We start from the raw sequence: 12,902 nt of genomic DNA on the forward strand, positions 1-12,902 counted from the left end.
GAATAAGTACTATGTCAAATCCGTTGCTTGTCAGCAATTAAATTGTTGAAGGATACGCATAACATAATTCTTATTCTTGTTCCATCCAAGTGATTAATTCCTTATTCCGGAGGTTCATCAAATTCTCGGTTTCATTTGCTTTATTTTCTTTCCCAGAGTTCCAAGCTCTCGCAATTATATCACCATGGAGATTCATCTAAATCATCGCAGGACTTCACCTTGTGTTTTCTACTTCTCTTTCCTTTCGTGTGATCATCCTTTTGTTACCGGAGTTCTTCATGGAGGTTCTACATAATGGTTCATCAAAGATTTAATTCCTTCTCGAAGTGTTCATCAAGATCCTTTTCTGAGGAGCTCAAGCATTCTTCATCTTTGCTATCCGGAGTGCAATTCTTTTTACCATATTATTGGAGGTGGTATTATGCCATTCTTGATAATTTGGGTTCATGTTTCATGATTCACATGTTGTTAAGTATGAGATATTTTAAATCCATCAATCTCTTCTTTGGAGTTATCTTGGGCTATATTTCACATAAAGTTTTCCTTTAAGGATTGTCGCTCTTATGGTATTTATCATTGATCCAAGTTCTTCATTCATCCTCCCGGTGATATAAGTTTCTCGCCTCCTAGTTCATATCAATCCAATCTGTTGTTTTCGTTAGTGGCAGAATTGCCACCTCATAATTTGAGATGTATTCCATAAGACCATAGCAAGCGTATTCTTTTCGTTGTTGGTTTTCCAACAACTCCGTTCTAGCGTTTGTTGTAAGCGTGCTACCTCGAGATCTTGTTTTCCTTCGTTCATCCAATTCCATTCTTACTTTTGTTCCGGAGGCATTGTGATGTTGTTTTTCTTCAACCATCATCTCATTTCATCTAAGATCTTGTTCTTTTCATGCTTATCCATTTAAACGGAGTGTTGTGCCCTCTGCTCAAGTTCTTTTCATCTTATCAAGCTTCATATCACTTCTCAACCAGAGTGGTTTCAATTTCCTTCTTGTCCTTTGCGCTCGTCATTCTTAGCTTTGCAATCTCAAGGTTTCTGTAATGTTCCTTGTTCCTCTTTTCTTAACGGAGTGCTTTCTACTTTGTTCATCTCTATTGTATTCTTTTGTCAAAATGGCTTAACCTTTTCAAGGTTCTGTGGTTTCACTCGTTTGTCAAAGAAGCAACTTAGTTTTACCGTTTCTCTTCCTTTTCTGTTGTCCCTCCGGTGCCATTCTAGATCTCGGGACGAGATCCTCTCGTAGTGGTGGAGTGTTGTAGCGCCCCGAGACCGATGTGCCAGGTGTCGTCCAGTTATTCACTGTTGTTGTGTTGTCATTCCTTGCGTGTCATGCATTGCATATCATGTCATCATGTGTATTTCATTTGCATACGTGTTCGTCTCATGCATCCGAGCATTTTCCCCGTTGTCCGTTTTGCATTCCGGCGCTCCGTTCTCCTCCGGTGGTCATCTCTACCTTCTTCTCGTGTGTGGGGATTAAACATTTCCGGATTGGACCGAGACTTGCCAAGCGGCCTTGGTTTACTACCGGTAGACCGCCTGTCAAGTTTCGTGCCATTTGGACTTCGTTTGATACTCCAACGGTTAACCGAGGGACCGAGAAGGCCTCGTGTGTGTTGCAGCCCAACACCCTTCCATTTTGGCCCAAAACCCACCTAAACCCTCTCCATCATCTAGAGCGTTCGATCACGATCGCGTGGCCAAAAACCGCACCTCATTTGGACTCTCCTAGCTCCCTCTACCTATATATATGTGATCCCATCCGAAATTCGCGCAGATGAAACCCTAAAAACTCCTCCCCGCGCCGACGGACACTTCCTGCCGCGCTGGCCGGACATGTCCACCCCGCCGCCACATCACTCCGGCCAATCGGGAGCCGCCACGTCACCTCCACCGCCTCCCTCCTCCACTCGCGCGCTGCCATGTGGCGCTGCCTCCCTCCTCCACCGCGCGGCCCGGGGAAGCCCACCGCAGGCCCGCCCGGCCCGTTCCCCGCCGCCGCGCGCCCAAGTCGCCCGTTTCCTTCACCGCGCCGCCTTCGCCGGGGCTCTTCTCCCGCCGCAGCTCCGGGTCACCTCACGCCGCCGCCCGCTGCCCGTTTGACCGCGCCCCGCCGCCGTTCTGCTCCGGGCTCCGCCGCCTGCCCGCATTTGCGCCCCGTGCGTCGCCTCAAACCTCGCCGTGGACGGGATCCCCCGGATCTGAGCCGCCGTGGTCCGTTCCCGCCGGAGACCACCGCTGGAGCGCCGCCCCCACCTCGCCGGAGATGCGTTGCCGCCCCCCTGCCTTCCCTCGATCCTCTCTGGATCGAGGAGGACGACGACAGGCGCCACCTCACGTGGGCCCCGTGAGATGGGCCTCCTCGAGCCAGCCCGAGCCGCTTATCTTCCCTCTCCGGGCCGAAGCCCACGGGGTGAGCTAACCCTATCCTCCGCCCTGTGCGCATTTTACTATTTGACGCTCACCGAATTGCCACTAAGTCCCCTAATTCCCAGATCCATATGCACATGTTCATCGCCTCGTAACTTTGCATCCGTAGATCCGTTTTGGGCATATAGCATATCAAAGTGTTCGCATCAGAGAGCACATCATTTCATTCCATTGCATCATTTTCATTCGAGTTCATCTCGATGCCCAAAATGCTGTTAGAAGAGTGCTACTTGAGATAATTGTCAGATCTGCTGCTCCATTTAGATATTTGTCATTTTTGCCATGATTATTGTGTGCGTGATATGCCCATGAGCTTTTCATGAGTTTTGTTATATGCTTTGCCATCTTTCCAGAGGTGGAGCCCATGTATTTTTGTGATGTGTGTGGTGATTAGAACGAGCTTGCAAAGTGAGGCATTTGCTAATGCTGATTTCAGGGACTTAGCATTTCCACTAAGTCCTTGACCTGTTTATCTCATATGGTCATATGTTCATGTTGTTTCCTAGTGATCCGTGCCTCTTTTGAGGATGATCACTAAGGATGTTTTGTTAATCTTGTAGTGCTCTATCCATCTATGTCTTTGTTTGCAATTATGGAGCACCCTAGCTTGAGTAAATCGAGCTCTACTTTTGCTATTTCGTGAATCTGGGCAGATTGTCTACTTGTTAGCGATTTTGCCGAGGATGTTGTAGTTGATCCGTGCATGCTATGTTATTGTTCTTGCCATGTCTAGCTTGTATTTTGTGTATTCTTGATGGGTGTATGCTTAGATTTTCATGACTTGCTCTGTAGTGAGTGCATCGAGCTCGTAAACATGCCTACTTGATATCTGTTTCAGCATGCTCCAGTTTTCACTAAGTCTGTGACCTGGTTATGTTTTTGCCATGTTCACATGCTTGCAATTGTATTTTCTGATCCCTTTTGGCTCAAGGTCACTAAGGGACTTTTGTTAAGATCTTTGAGTAGCTCCATGCCATGCTTTACTTTGCCATGTTAAGTTCCTGTAGCATCTAGTTTTCATGCTCCAAAGTGTGCTACCTGATCTGAAATTCCAGACAAGTGTTAATTTCACTAAGTCTGAAATATGTTTACCATATGCATTTTTGCCATGCTTGTTTAAACCTGTTAATGGATGAATTGGCCGTAGCTCAGTGCTACACTTTTGTTAAGCATCATGAGTGGATCCCTGCCATGTATTTTGTTGCCATGTTTGGGTGCTGTGGCATGTTCATCTCATTGCATTTAGATGGCTACTTGCTGTAAATCGCAGACCGGTGTCATATTTGAATTTGCTTGCCATTTCCAAACCGTAACTCCGATTCCGGTGATCTTTATATCGTTTTCAAGCGATTTCATCTCATCTTTCCAGTGGAACTCTTGGATTTCCATGTTGAGGCCAGGTTCTTTCATTCCTTGTCAAATCATGCATATGCATCGCATACCGCATCCCACATATCATACCATGTTCATGTGTTGGTTGTTTACTATGTTGTGTGCTTCTTTTCTGGTATTTGCTTCTTCGGGTTGGTTCCGGTAACGTCGCGTTGTGAGTACCCGTTCGTCTACGTTCCGTTTGTCTTCTTCATGGACTCGTTCTTCTTCCTTGCGGGATCTCAGGCAAGATGACCATACCCTCGAAATCACTTCTATCTTTGCTTGCTAGATGCTCGCTCTTTTGCTATGCCTATGCTGCGATACCTACCACTTGCTTATCATGCCTCCTATATTGTTGAACCAAGCCTCTAACCCACCTTGTCCTAGCAAACCGTTGTTTGGCTATGTTACCGCTTTGCTCAGACCCTCTTATAGCGTTGTTAGTTGCAGGTGCAGATTGAAGTTTTGTTCCTTGTTGGAACATGTTTACTTGTTGGGTTATCACAATATATCTTATTTAATTAATGCATCTATATACTTGGTAAAGGGTGGAAGGCTCGGCCTTATGCCTGGTGTTTTGTTCCACTCTTGCCGCCCTAGTTTCCCTCATATCGGTGTTATGTTCCCGGATTTTGCGTTCCTTACGCGGTTGGGCTATTATGGGAACCCCTTGACATTTCGCCTTGAGTAAAACTTCTCCAGCAATGCCCAACATTGGTTTTACCATTTGCCACCTAGCCTTTTCTTTTCCCTTGGGAGTCGCGCTCCTGAGGGTCATCATTATTTTAACCCCCCCGGGCCGGTGCTCCTCTGAGTGTTGGTCCGAACTGAGCTGCCTGTGGGGCCACCTCGGGGAAACTTGAGGGTTGGTTTTACTCGTAGCTAGTCTCATCTGAGTGTGACCTGAGAACGAGATATGTGCAGCTCCTATCGGGATTTGTCGGCACATTCGGGCGGTGTTGCTGGTTTAGTTTTACCCTGTCGAGATGTCTTGTAGAACCGGGATACCGAGTCTGATCGGAATGTCTCGGGAGGAGGTCTATTCCTTCGTTGACCGTGAGAGCTTGTGATGGGCTAAGTTGGGACACCCGTGCAGGGATTTGAACTTTCGAAAGCCGTGCCCGCGGTTATGGGCAGATGGGAATTTGTTAATGTCCGGTTGTAGAAAACCTGAAGTTGACCTTAATTAAAATGAATCAACAGCGTGTGTTACCGTGATGGTCTCTTTCCGGCGGAGTCCGGGAAGTGAACACGGTGTTGGAGTTATGCTTGACGTAGGTTGTTTAGGATCACTTCTTGATCATACTTTCTCGATCGTGCTTTGCCTTCTCTTCTCGCTCTCTTTTACGTATGTTAGCCACCATATATGCTAGTCGCTTGCTGCAGCTCCACCTCATACCTTTTACCTTACCCATAAGCTTAAATAGTCTTGATCGCGAGGGTGCGAGATTGCTGAGTCCCTGTGGCTCACAGATACTTCCAAAACCAGCTTGTAGGTGCCGATGAGACCGTGCAGATGATGCAACCAAGATCAAGAGGAGCTCGATGAAGATCTTGTCCTTTATTTTGATTCGTTCTAGTTGATCAGTAGTGGAGCCCAGTTGGGGTCGATCGGGGACCTATGTCGCGTTTGGGGTTCTTCTTTTATTTTGGTTCCGTAGTCGGACCTTGATTGTATTGGGATGTTGTAATGCTTTATTCATGTAATTGTGTGAAGTGGCGAGTGTAAGCCAACTATGTTTCTCTTTCCCTTATGTATTACATGGGTTGTGTGAAGATTACCTCACTTGAGACATTGCTTTCAATGCGGTTATGCCTCTAAGTCGTGCTTCGACACGTGGGAGATATAGCCGCATCGAGGGCGTTACAAGTTGGTATCAGAGCCTTCCCCGACCTTAGGAGCCCCATTGCTTGATCGTTTTTAGCGGCCGAGTTGTGTCTAGAAAAAAATGTTTTGAGCCATTTAGGAATTATATATCGGAGAGTTTAGGAATTCTTTTTACTTCCCAGTCTCCTCATCGCTCTGGTAAGGCATCCTGACGTAGAGTTTTGACTCTTCTCTTCTCAAATTTCACTAAAAAAAATTTAGGATCACGCGGGTGTCTTGGAATCGTTTCGATGGTTTTATGATGAGAACATTGTCTTGGTGCCTCCTGTCAGGGGTTTTGTGGAAGTGTCCCGGGGAGTTGAGCTCTGAGGTGTTGTCGTCATAATTTTATCATTGCAGTTCTGGAATACCTGAGTTTAGTACGCCGCCATCGAAAATCTCTTTTATGCAGTTCGTTGGTGAGATAACCTCGACGCCACCCAGTACTGGGGCGAGAGTTCGGGAGTATCGCCATAACTCATATAACGGATGCTTTTCGAAGGTTGAGGTAGACGATTTCCGAAGGTTTCTTGGTTATGTGTTGAAGGATGGATACAGCTGGATGTAGGATTTGTTAGTTTGGGTGAGATATTATGCTTCCCTGTATCCCCAACACCTGATTGCATAACCGGGGAATTTCGGGAGTTTATAAGTGGGAATTCAAGTAGCTCTTAGGATATCTTTCCGACAGATGTATGATATGAAATTGGGGTTCGACGTCTAGTGGTCCACCTATTCACGGTCAGTTTTACAGTGGTCTCATTGTGTCTTAAAGAGTCCTTGGCTATGCCGACTCGGGGACGCTTCGTATGTCATGTGCACTGCCTTGTACATGATGGTGCTGTACGATCGAGCCCGTGTAGGCCCCACCACGAAAACTTCGGACGAAATCTCTATCATATGTTTGTTCCGGCTTATTCCGCAAGCCAATCCTTTGGTTTTTGTTTTGAGTTGTGGTATTCGAGTTGCTTCGAAGTCAAGAGTTGATTCCATACCTTTCCTAAATGGTGTTCTCATACTCCGATGTGGATACCAATCCCTCATGATAATTGAGATTGTCATGCAAATCCTTTTTAACCGGCTTGTTTCTCTTCAAGTGGATCCGATCATTGCAACATCCGCAAGATTCAATCCCAGTTCTTCTCAACGGTGTTTGTTTCATCCGTCTCCAAATTGCCTTTGTTTTTCCTGCCCACCCACCCTTTTTCTTCAACGATTCAGATTTCTTATTCAAGTATCCTTTTATTGATGGGAAGTCTCTCCATCCTTTTTCTGTCAATATTCTTATCCGGTGATTCTCATGAAGATTTTAACGGAGTTTCTAGTGCACCATTATTCATTCTTTTTCTTCTCTGGTGGATTCAAATCAAACTTTGTGGATCATATCCTTTTCCTCGTTTCAAATACCTTTTCTTGTCGGTGCTCCTCATATTCATCCACTTCTCGCTATTCAATTGTTCCGGAGTGCTCAAGATATCTTGAAGATCCACGTTACCACTCTGCTTTCGTTCAAACTCTTTTGAGGATGTTATATCATTTAATCCTTTTAATTCAACCGGTGCAACCTCTCATTCAAATCATTCAATGGTGTTTTATTTTGAGTGGGCCCTAACCCACAGGTCTTTCCCAGGATCTTACCTGACTCTTCTAATTTTACCGGAGCTATTCTAAAATATATTTCGAAGTTTGACGTAAGAATGAATTTTCATTAGTCTTATGTTTTTATCCAAGATCTATCAAATTCTTTTCATCGTTGGCTCAATCTCTTCGCGTTTGATTCTTCCGGAGTGCCTCTACAATTATTGGTGGTGTTTCTCGTCGTCATTCTCAGTTTCGGAGACCGAAGAAGATTTTCTTTTAAATCTTGCCCCATTCTCTGCCATCCTCTCATAATTGTTTGATTGTGAGAATTCTCTTCACCTATCCGGAGCTATTCAAGAGTCTTCTCAGTGTGTTATACAGAGCCCATCATCTCACATTTATTCATTCCCAGCTTTCAGTTATCGTTCTCCTAATCTTACCGGTGCATCGATCAATTATCCTCTAATCAGTTCTTGATCTCTTCGTTCTCATGTAACTAAATTCCCTCAAGCTTCTTCGTTCATTTGCTAATTCTTCCCAGTGTTTCTTTATCTTCTATTCGTTCTTTTTTTAATTCTTGCGGTGGTTCGTTCAAGAGCTCTCGTCATTCGTTATCATATCAATTATTCGTTGTTTCAATCCTTCCGGTGGACCGTCGAAGACCTTTCCAAGTTTGCGCAATATCTATCTTAATCCTTTCTACGGGAATAAGTACTATGTCAAATCCGTTGCTTGTCGGCAATTAAATTGTTGAAGGATACGCATAACATAATTCTTATTCTTGTTCCATCCAAGTGATTAATTCCTTATTCCGGAGGTTCATCAAATTCTCGGTTTCATTTGCTTTATTTTCTTTCCCAGAGTTCCAAGCTCTCGCAATTATATCACCATGGAGATTCATCTAAATCATCGCAGGACTTCACCTTGTGTTTTCTACTTCTCTTTCCTTTCGTGTGATCATCCTTTTGTTACCGGAGTTCTTCATGGAGGTTCTACATAATGGTTCATCAAAGATTTAATTCCTTCTCGAAGTGTTCATCAAGATCCTTTTCAGAGGAGCTCAAGCATTCTTCATCTTTGCTATCCGGAGTGCAATTCTTTCTACCATATTATTGGAGGTGGTATTATGCCATTCTTGATAATTTGGGTTCATGTTTCATGATTCACATGTTGTTAAGTATGAGATATTTTAAATCCATCAATCTCTTCTTTGGAGTTATCTTGGGCTATATTTCACATAAATTTTTCCTTTAAGGATTGTCACTCTTATGGTATTTATCATTGATCCAAGTTCTTCATTCATCCTCCTGGTGATATAAGTTTCTCGCCTCCTAGTTCATATCAATCCAATCTATTGTTTTTGTTAGTGGCAGAATTGCCACCTCATAATTTGAGATGTATTCCATAAGACCATATCAAGCGTATTCTTTTCGTTGTTGGTTTTCCAACAACTCTGTTCTAGCGTTTGTTGTAAGCGTGCTACCTCGAGATCTTGTTTTCCTTCGTTCATCCAATTCCATTCTTAGTTTTGTTCCGGAGGCATTGTGATGTTGTTTTTCTTCAACCATCATCTCATTTCATCTAAGATCTTGTTCTTTTCATGCTTATCCATTTAAATGGAGTGTTGTGCCCTCTGCTCAAGTTCTTTTCATCTTATCAAGCTTCATATCACTTCTCAACCAGAGTGGTTTCAATTTCCTTCTTGTCCTTTGCGCTCGTCATTCTTAGCTTTGCAATCTCAAGGTTTCTGTAATGTTCCTTGTTCCTCTTTTCTTAACGGAGTGCTTTCTACTTTGTTCATCTCTATTGTATTCTTTTGTCGAAATGGCTTAACCTTTTCAAGGTTCTGTGGTTTCACTCGTTTGTCAAAGAAGCAACTTAGTTTTACCGTTTCTCTTCCTTTTCTGTTGTCCCTCCGGTGCCATTCTAGATCTCGGGATGAGATCCTCTCGTAGTGGTGGAGTGTTGTAGAGCCCCGAGACCGATGTGCCAGGTGTCGTCCAGTTATTCACTGTTGTTGTGTTGTCATTGCTTGCGTGTCATGCGTTGCATATCATGTCATCATGTGCATTTCATTTGCATACGTGTTCGTCTCATGCATCCGAGCATTTTCCCCGTTGTCCGTTTTGCATTCCGGCGCTCCGTTCTCCTCCGGTGGTCATCTCTACATTCTTCTCATGTGTGGGGATTAAACATTTCCGGATTGGACCGAGACTTGCCAAGCGGCCTTGGTTTACTACCGGTAGACCGCCTGTCAAGTTTCGTGCCATTTGGACTTCGTTTGATACTCCAACGGTTAACCGAGGGACCGAGAAGGCCTCGTGTGTGTTGCAGCCCAACACCCTTCCATTTTGGCCCAAAACCCACCTAAACCCTCTCCATCATCTAGAGCGTTCGATCACGATCGCGTGGCCGAAAACCGCACCTCATTTGGACTCTCCTAGCTCCCTCTACCTATATATATGTGATCCCATCCGAAATTCGCGCAGATGAAACCCTAAAAACTCCTCCCCGCGCCGACGGACACTTCCTGCCGCGCCGGCCGGACATGTCCACCCCGCCGCCACATCACTCCAGCCAATCAGGAGCCGCCACGTCACCTCCACCGCCTCCCTCCTCCACTCGCGCGCCACCATGTGGCGCTGCCTCCCTCCTCCACCGCGCGGCCCGGGGAAGCCCACCGCAGGCCCGCCCGGCCCGTTCCCCGCCGCCGCGCGCCCGAGTCGCCCGTTCCCTTCGCGCCGCCGCCTTCGTCGGGGCTCTTCGCCCGCGGCAGCTCCGGGTCACCTCACGCCGCCGCCCGCCGCCCGTTTGACCGCGCCCCGCCGCCGTTCTGCTCCGGGCTCCGCCGCCTGCCCGCATTTGCGCCGCCGTGCGTCGCCTCAAACCTCGCCGCGGACGGGATCCCCCGGATCTGAGCCACCGTGGTCCGTTCCCGCCGGAGACCACCGCTGGAGCGCCGCCCCCACCTCGCCGGAGATGCGTTGCCGCCCCCCTGCCTTCCCTCGATCCTCTCTGGATCGAGGAGGACGACGACAGGCGCCACCTCACGTGGGCCCCGTGAGATGGGCCTCCTCGAGCCAGCCCAAGCCGCTTATCTTCCCTCTCCGGGCCGAAGCCCACGGGGTGAGCTAACCCTATCCTCCGCCCTGTGCGCATTTTACTATTTGACGCTCACCGAATTGCCACTAAGTCCCCTAATTCCCAGATCCATATGCACATGTTCATCGCCTCGTAACTTTGCATCCGTAGATCCGTTTTGGGCATATAGCATATCAAAGTGTTCGCATCAGAGAGCACATCATTTCATTCCATTGCATCATTTTCATTCGAGTTCATCTCGATGCCCAAAATGCTGTTAGAAGAGTGCTACTTGAGATAATTGTCAGATCTGCTGCTCCATTTAGATATTTGTCATTTTTGCCATGATTATTGTGTGCGTGATATGCCCATGAGCTTTTCATGAGTTTTGTTATATGCTTTGCCATCTTTCCAGAGGTGGAGCCCATGTATTTTTGTGATGTGTGTGGTGATTAGAACGAGCTTGCAAAGTGAGGCATTTGCTAATGCTGATTTCAGGGACTTAGCATTTCCACTAAGTCCTTGACCTGTTTATCTCATATGGTCATATGTTCATGTTGTTTCCTAGTGATACGTGCCTCTTTTGAGGATGATCACTAAGGATGTTTTGTTAATCTTGTAGTGCTCTATCCATCCATGTCTTTGTTTGCAATTATGGAGCACCCTAGCTTGAGTCAATCGAGCTCTACTTTTGCTATTTCGTGAATCTGGGCAGATTGTCTACTTGTTAGCGATTTTGCCGAGGATGTTGTAGTTGATCCGTGCATGCTATGTTATTGTTCTTGCCATGTCTAGCTTGTATTTTGTGTATTCTTGATGGGTGTATGCTTAGATTTTCATGACTTGCTCTGTAGTGAGTGCATCGAGCTCGTAAACATGCCTACTTGATATCTGTTTCAGCATGCTCCAGTTTTCACTAAGTCTGTGACCTGGTTATGTTTTTGCCATGTTCACATGCTTGCAATTGTATTTTCTGATCCCTTTTGGCTCAAGGTCACTAAGGGACTTTTGTTAAGATCTTTGAGTAGTTCCATGCCATGCTTTACTTTGCCATGTTAAGTTCCTGTAGCATCTAGTTTTCATGCTCCAAAGTGTGCTACCTGATCTGAAATTCCAGACAAGTGTTAATTTCACTAAGTCTGAAATCTGTTTACCATATGCATTTTTGCCATGCTTGTTTAAACCTGTTAATGGATGAATTGGCCGTAGCTCAGTGCTACACTTTTGTTAAGCATCATGAGTGGATCCCTGCCATGTATTTTGTTGCCATGTTTGGGTGCTGTGGCATGTTCATCTCATTGCATTTAGATGGCTACTTGCTGTAAATCGCAGACCGGTGTCATATTTGAATTTGCTTGCCATTTCCAAACCGTAACTCCGATTCCGGTGATCTTTATATCGTTTTCAAGCGATTTCATCTCATCTTTCCAGTGGCACTCTTGGATTTCCAAGTTGAGGCCAGGTTCTTTCATTCCTTGTCAAATCATGCATATGCATCGCATACCGCATCCCACATATCATACCATGTTCATGTGTTGGTTGTTTACTATGTTGTGTGCTTCTTTTCTGGTATTTGCTTCTTCGGGTTGGTTCCGGTAACGTCGCGTTGTGAGTACCCGTTCGTCTACGTTCCATTTGTCTTCTTCATGGACTCGTTCTTCTTCCTTGCGGGATCTCAGGCAAGATGACCATACCCTCGAAATCACTTCTATCTTTGCTTGCTAGATGCTCGCTCTTTTGCTATGCCTATGCTGCGATACCTACCACTTGCTTATCATGCCTCCTATATTGTTGAACCAATCCTCTAACCCACCTTGTCCTAGCAAACCGTTGTTTGGCTATGTTACCGCTTTGCTCAGACCCTCTTATAGCGTTGTTAGTTGCAGGTGAAGATTGAAGTTTTGTTCCTTGTTGGAACATGTTTACTTATTGGGTTATCACAATATATCTTATTTAATTAATGCATCTATATACTTGGTAAAGGGTGGAAGGCTCGGCCTTATGCCTGGTGTTTTGTTCCACTCTTGCCGCCCTAGTTTCCCTCATATCGGTGTTATGTTCCCGGATTTTGCGTTCCTTACGCGGTTGGGCTATTATGGGAACCCCTTGACATTTCGCCTTGAGTAAAACTTCTCGAGCAATGCCCAATATTGGTTTTACCATTTGCCACCTAGCCTTTTCTTTTCCCTTGGGAGTCGCGCTCCTGAGGGTCATCATTATTTTAACCCCCCCGAGCCAGTGCTCCTCTGAGTGTTGGTCCGAACTGAGCTGCCTGCGGGGCCACCTCGGGGAAACTTGAGGGTTGGTTTTACTCGTAGCTAGTCTCATCTGAGTGTGCCCTGAGAACGAGATATGTGCAGCTCCTATCGGGATTTGTCGGCACATTCGGGCGGTGTTGCTGGTTTAGTTTTACCCTGTCGAGATGTCTTGTAGAACCGGGATACCGAGTCTGATCGGAATGTCTCGGGAGGAGGTCTATTCCTTCGTTGACCGTGAGAGCTTGTGATGGGCTAAGTTGGGACACCCGTGCAGGGATTTGAACTTTCGAAAGCCGTGCCCGCG

This window comes from Triticum urartu, chromosome 7A (assembly GCF_056163025.1).
Source record: "Triticum urartu cultivar PI428250 chromosome 7A, HENAU_Tu73, whole genome shotgun sequence".
Taxonomy (NCBI): Eukaryota; Viridiplantae; Streptophyta; class Magnoliopsida; order Poales; family Poaceae; genus Triticum; species Triticum urartu.